This window comes from Rhinopithecus bieti, unplaced genomic scaffold (genome assembly GCF_001698545.2).
Source record: "Rhinopithecus bieti isolate Rb0 unplaced genomic scaffold, ASM169854v2 scaffold_9919, whole genome shotgun sequence".
In the NCBI taxonomy this organism is placed as follows: Eukaryota; Metazoa; Chordata; class Mammalia; order Primates; family Cercopithecidae; genus Rhinopithecus; species Rhinopithecus bieti.
The window spans coordinates 1,469,971-1,477,395 of NW_016806411.1; the positions used below are offsets into that span (position 1 = coordinate 1,469,971).

Here is a 7,425-nt window from a genome sequence, read left to right on the forward strand (position 1 = left end):
CCTCCCTCCCTCCCTCCCTCCCTTCCTTCCTTCCTTCCTTCTCTCCTTCCTTCCTTCTCTCCTTCCTTTTTTCTTTCTTTTCCCCCTTTCTTCATTTCTCCTTTTCTTTTGACTTTGGTCCAACATATCGTTTCAGTGCCTAAAAGATGTTGACCAACCATGGCCCACTTTGCCTGTTTTTGTAAATAAAATTTTATTGAAACATAGTGACACTCATTCATTTATGTATTGTCTGTAGTGTGTTCATACAATAGAAGAGTTGAATAGCTGTGATTGACAGTAGAGTCCACAAAACCCAAAATATTTACTATCAAGTCTTTTACTTTTATAGAAAAAGTTTGCCAATCCCTGCTTTTCAGGGATTGGTTGATGAGAAATTTTATATTCCATTCCCGAGTGATAACTCAAGTACAAAACTCATTATCTCATAAAGATGGTTTACATTATTTTTCCTACTGTGCCCAGAATATCAATCATTCATATAATTTGAGTTAAGATGAATCATCCACATCATCTATTCTGTCTCCCTTGTTTGCAGCTAAGGAAAATAAAGTCTGTATGGAAAGACTTTCATGAAACCTTCCCCAAAATCATCTTACCTGCTTTTCATGTCGTCCAACTTCAAGCCTGCATGAATTAGTAGTAATTCCTAGTGAGTCTTACTAGTAATTCCAAACACTAAATTCGGGGCAACAATTCTCCCCATGCATTTGGATGGAACATTTGTACTCAGTGGGAAAGCTAACGCACAACCCAAACAACTCGAAATTTGCCTCTGAACATTCTGGCCTCCAGAACATACCATGGCTTCCTACTCCAAAGAGAAGGAAAGGACCACTAATGATTCCTTGTCCCACCATTATTTTATATTTTATTATTTCTAATCAATAAGATTCTATTAGTAATTTTAAAAAAGTCTTAGATACTCATGAGAAGCAGTTTTATTAAATGCAGCCTGTGATACTTCTGCAGCGTATTTTTTGTTAATGCACATTACTTTTAGGTCAGTTTTAGGTTTATAGAAAGATGAGCAGGAAGTAAATATAGCCCACTCTTTCCACCCCACCCTAACTAGCAGTTTCCCCTATTGTTAACACCTTGCTTTGGAACGGTACATTTGTTTCCATTGGTGAACCAATATTGATGCATTCCTATTAACTAAAGTCCATCATTAACATTAGGGTTCACTCTTGTGTTGTACATTCTACGACCAAACGCATAATACCATGTGTCATCATTATAATACCATATAGAATAGTTTCGGCCGGGCGCAGCGTCTCACGCCTGTAATCCCAGCACTTTGGGAGGTTGAGGCGGGTGGATCACAAGGTCATGAGGTCGAGACCATCCTAGCTAATACGATGAAACCCCGTCTCTACTAAAAATACAAAAAAAATTTAGCCGGGCATGGTGGTGGGCGCCTGTAGTCCCGGCTACTCTGGAGGCTGAGGCAGGAGAATGGCGTGAATCCAGGAGGCGGAGCTTGCAGTGAACCGAGATTGCGCCACTGCACTCCAGCCTGGGAGACAGAGCGAGACTCCACCTCAAAAAAAAAAAAAAAAAAGAATAGTTTCACCGCTTTCAAAATCCCATGTGCTCCACCTTATTCATCCCTCTCCTCTTCCTCCTGTGCTTCCCAAATCCCTTTGAAACCATACATTACATAGTCTTTTCACATTGGCTTATTTCACTTAACAGTAGGCATTCGTGTGCAGGTTGGGTAGACATAAGTTTTGAACTCATAGGGTAAATACCAAGGAGTGTGGTTGCCTGATGTATGGGAAGAATATGTTTAACTTTGTAAAAACACTGCCAAATTTTCTCCCAAAGTAGCTGTATCATTTTGCTTTCCCACTAGTAGTGAATGAGAGTACCTGTTACTCCACATCTTTACTGGCATTTGGTATCATCAGTATTTTAGATTTTAGTTATTCTAATAGGGGTCTTCTTATTGCTCGAATTTGTGTTTCCCTGATGTGTTAGGCTGCATTTGCATCACTATAAAGAAATATCTGAAGCTGGGCAATTTATAAAGAAGAGGGGTTTAATTGGCTCACAGTTATACATGCTGCACAGTAAGCATGGCACTGGTACCTGCCCCTGTTAGGGCCTCAGGAAGTTTACAGTCACGGTGAAAGGAGAAGGAGGAACGGGGCATCACATGGTGAGAGTGGGAGCAGAAGAGAGAGTGGGGAGGGGCTACACTCTTTAAACAACCAGATCTCACGTGAACAGAGTGAGAACTCACTCATTATTGTGAGGACAGCACCAAGCCATTCATGAAGGATCCTCCCTCATGACCCAAACACTCCCCACGAGGCCCCACCATCAGCATTAGGGATTACAGGGATTACATTTCAACATGAGATTTGGAGAGGACAAGCATCCAAGCTTTATCACCTAACAGCATATGATGTTGAGCATATTTTCCTATGCTTGCTTTTAAGCTATATATCTTCTTTGGTGAGGTGTCTGTTCAGATGGTTTGTCAATTTAATTGGGCTGGTTTTTTTTTAATTGTGAATTTTTAAAGAGTTCTTTACATATTTTGGATACACATCCTTTACCAATAGTGTTTTGCAAAGATTTTCTCCTAGTCTGTGACTTGTCTTTTCATTGTTTTAACAGTATTTTTCACAGATAAGAAGATTCTAATTTTTTTTTTTTTGAGACGGAGTCTCGCTCTTTTGCCAGGCTGGAGTACAGTGGTGCAATCTTGGCTCACTGCAACCTCCGCCTCCTGGGTTCAAGCGATTCTCCTGCCTCAGCCTCCTGAGTAGCTGGGACTACAGGTGCATGCCACCATGCCCAGGTAATTTTTGAATTTTTAGTAGAGATGTGATTTCACCATGTTGGCCAGGATGATCTCAATCTCCTGACCTTGTGATCTGCCACCTTGGCCTCCCGAAGTGCTGGGATTACATGCCTGAGCCACTATGCCCAGCCCAGAAGATTCTAATTTTAATGAAGTCCCACTTAACACTTTTTTTTCGTGGATCATGTTTTTAGCATCATATCTTAAAACTCATTACCAAAACGAAGGTCATCTAAATTTTTCCTTATGTTACCTTTTACATGTTTTATAGTTTTGCATTTTACATTTAGATTTGTGATTTTTTTTGAACTAACTTTTGTGAAAGATGTAATGTCGTGTCTAGATTCTTTCTTTTTCTGTTTCAAAAGGAACTCCAGTTCCAGCACCATTTTTTTTTTTTTTTTTGAGACGGAGTCTCGCTCTGCCGCCCAGGCTGGAGTGTAGTGGCCGGATCTCAGCTCACTGCAAGCTCCGCCTCCCGGGTTCCCGCCATTCTCCTGCCTCAGCCTCCCGAGTAGCTGGGACTACAGGCACCCGCCAGGTCGCCCGGCTAGTTTTTTGTATTTTAGTAGAGACGGGGTTTCACCATGTTAGCCAGGATGGTCTCGATCTCCTGACCTCGTGATCCGCCCGTTTCGGCCTCCCAAAGTGCTGGGATTACAGGCTTGAGCCACCGCGCCCGGCCTCCAGCACCATTTGTTAAAAAGACTATCTTTTCCCTTTCTCCATTGAATTGGTTTTACCCCTTTGTCAAAGATCAGTTGGCTATATTTGTATGAGTTGATTTCTGAATACTCTATGCTGTTTCTTTGATCTGTCTATTCTTTCACCAATGCCACACTATTTTGATTATTGTAGCTTTATAGAAAGACTTGAAGTCAAGGAGAGTCCGTCTTCTTTGTTCTTCTTCAATATTGTTTCGACTATCGCATCTTTTTGCCTTTTCATGTAAACCTTAGAATCAGTTTGCAGATATCCGCAAAGTAGCTTTCTAGGATTGCACTGAATCTATGGATCAAATTGGGATGAACTGACACATAACAAGATTGAGTCTTCTTATCCATTCATATAGTTTGTCTTTCCATTTATTTAGATCTCCTTTGATTTATTTCATCAGAGATTTGTAGTTTTTTTCACATACCTTTTTTACTTCTTTTGTTAGCATAATACATATTTCTCCCTCTCTCTTTTGGTAATAATATTAATGGTGTTGTATTTTGATTTCAAATTCCAATTGTTCATGGCTGGTATATAGGAAAGGAATTCACTTTCACGTATTAAGCTTGTATCCTGCAACCTTGCTATAATCTAGAACTAATTAGTTCTAGATTTGTTTGTTTTGCCAGTTCTTTGGGATTTTCTACATGGACAATCATGTCATCTGTGAACAAAGACAATTTAATTTTCTCCTTCATGATTCATGTACTTTTTATTTCCTTTTTTTTCTTAATGTCTACAGTGTATTTTCAAAGCAATATATAACTACAAATATGATTACAGACAACAAGGTGCATCCTTTAAGCCAAGGTCTATAGTATTTTAATTATAAGTTTTAAATGCATTTTCTAAACACTAGATAAAGTTCTTAAAAACAGGGAATTTCTTTGAATGTATTTCCATAGTCTATCACAGAGTCTGTACATGGTAAGCACTCAATGAGTATGTAGTGGGAATGACTGTAAGATGTAATTTTAAAACTTAACATCTATGTCTGGGTTTAAGCAGAAAATAGAATTCACATCAGATACTTCAAATGAAGAGACTTTAACACAGTGGACTCTCAACCATGACTGCCATTAGAACCAAAATTCCCCCCGTCTGAGAGTGAGACATGGGCTTCTCAGGTCATTCCAATGGCCAGCACTAGTTAAAAATTAGTAACAAAAGGGCTACTTGTAGACGTGTAGACAAGATTAAGAAAATCAAAAAGGGATGTTGTGGCACTTGCTTTATAAATGAAGAAACTGAAGCTGAGTGAGGAAAAGTAACTAGCTGAAGGTCATGAAGGTAGTTCATGGCTGAGATGGGCTTCAAGCCTAGGGATGTCTAATTCTATACTATATGCTGCGTTCGAAATGAGTTTTTCTCTGGAACAAAATGTAATGTTTGATCAAGCCTGAAGTAAAAAACACTTTCAAAGTAAACATAAGATGCTCCTTTACTTAAAAGCACATCAAATAGATTAAGATCAAAGGTTCCCTTGTGTTCTCAAAAGAATTAGCACCTGAAATAAAACCCATCTAGTTTTTGTGATTAATATAAGACATGTGATGCTCTCTCCTTTAATCTCCATCTTGCAGATAAAATCATGTCAGGATTTTTCTGGAAAGAGAATGATGAGAAGCCAGAATGACAGATATTATATCTGCTAATGTGTGGTCTGGGAGATAGGACACCTGGCAGGGGAGTGGGTTAGGAGGGCAGAGAAGCTGTTGACCTCTGATTAGAGCAAATGCCCAGACTTGGATTTCAAAAGCTCTTTCCCTTCCAATGTTGCTGTGTGTAGCATCCTAGCTTTGCCTCTGAACTAAGAACTTTATGCAAACATATTTTCAATTGATCTGCCACTTATTGTTGACTAGGTTATAAACCACTTAAAGCTTCTAAGACCAGCAGGTACCTCTTAAAATGAAGTCATCTCCTGGTTTTGTGTAACACGCATTTGTCTTTAAAATGCTTTATATTTTTTATAATTTTCTCCCTCATATTATCTAATTCACAACTCCATTCTATTTTATACACCTTGCATGTCCCTATTCATGCTGAAGCCTCTTCTCACTACAAAATGAAAGATAAAATGAAATGATTCTCGGGAAGGTGCTGAGCTTAAACTGAAGGAAGTTTAGTGGATGCCAGCGGCACCCTGATCTGAAGAAACCTCTCAGGGTCTGCGGCGCTTGCGTGTCAAAGGAAGGTGTGAGCCCAAAGGTTTGGACCCAGCTTATAGAAATGGGACGCTGGTCATCAAATACTGTAGAAGAAAGCAGAACCGAGAGAGAGACAGAGGAAAAAAAAAAAAAGCACTGTAGACGGTCCTCAACGAGGAGTTCTTCAGATAGGAGAATATACAGCTGAAAGAAAGAAGGAAGGAAATCAAGATCAAAGTCCAAATCTCGGTGCAGAGATCTTCGGCCTCATTCACATTCTTATGATAGAAGACGCAGGCATCAATCAAGGAGTGGATCTCATGGCTCTAAAAGGAAACTAACTCGAAGTCGTTCAAGGGGTCGAGGGAAATCCTATGGAATTAAGAGGTCTAGGTCAAAAAGCAGAATAAGAAGATCTAGGTGAAGGCCTTGTCCACGTTCTCACAGTCAGAGCAGTGAAAGGTCCAGCCACAGAAGAATGCATAGTTGTTCTCGGGATAAAGAACAACATAAAGGTAGAGATAAAGAGAAAAGGGGAAAGATAAGGGAAGGACAAAGATTACATAACATTAAACATTGGGAATCTGGAAACATCAAAGCTGGATTAAAACATCTGCCACCAGCTGAACAGGCCAAAGCCAGACTACAGCTGGTTCTTGAAGCTGCTGCAAAAGTTGATGATGCATTGAAAGCCAAAGAAAGAAATGAGGAAGAAGCAAAGAGAAGAAAGAAGGAAGATCAAGCCACCCTGGTAGAACAAGTGAAAACAGTAAAAGAAATGGAAGCTGTTGAAAGTGATTCCTTTGTTCAGCAGACATTCTGATCAATTAAGAAGTCAAAAAGTTAGTGGAACCTAGTGAGGCAAAATATGCAACTTCAACATCAGGACCAGCATTAGCAGGTGTTGATCCACCCAGTACTGAAAAACGAAATACAACTGAGCAGCATCCCTACTTCTATCAAGTACCAAGATGACAATTCCCTGGCCTATCCAAATTTATTTATAGAGAAAGCTAGTGCTGAGCAAAAATGATTCAGAGGCTAATTGCTCTCTGACAAGAAAGACTAATGGGCAATCCTGTGGCCTAAGTAATATACATATGGTTGGATTGGATGGCCAGCAGAAACATTAGACATTTAGGTTTTTAAATACCAATATTAACTTTTGCCCATAAAAGAATTCAGCTGATTATATAAAAGGTAATCTCATCTCATTCTTCTTTCATGTAGGCTTGAATATTTGTTGATTTGAATTAATATGCTTGTTTTTAAGCTGTATGTTTTAAACTGTAATATTATGAAAATTAAAACATAAAATTTAAGAATTTGTGAAAATGTTACACTGTTAATAAAGCTAATTATAGATTTTTAAAAAAGATTATCTGGGTGTGGCACGTGTTCTGCAGTAGACTGCAATTTCCAGAGCTCCCTATTGATGCCTAATGGACCCAGGTTGTCTATCTGGATGCCAAAGGCATATGTGTATGTATCTTCTTTTTTTATTTTTTGGAGACGGAGTCTCGCTCTGTCACCCAGGCTGGAGTGCAGTGGCCGGATCTCAGCTCACTGCAAGCTCCGCCTCCCGGGTTCACGCCATTCTCCTGCCTCAGCCTCCCGAGTAGCTGGGACTACAGGCGCCCGCCACCTTGCCTGGCTAATTTTTTTTATTTTTAGTAGAGACAGGGTTTCACTGTGTTAGCCAGGATGGTCTCGATCTCCTGACCTTGTGATCCACCCACCTCG

At 39.7% G+C, this 7,425-nt stretch overlaps 1 pseudogene; it reads left to right on the forward strand.

Moving 5' to 3' along the window:
• The first annotated feature begins 5,764 nt into the window (after positions 1–5,764).
• LOC108532280 (serine/Arginine-related protein 53 pseudogene) lies at positions 5,765–6,771 on the forward strand (annotated as a pseudogene).
• Positions 6,772–7,425: the final 654 nt, after the last annotated feature.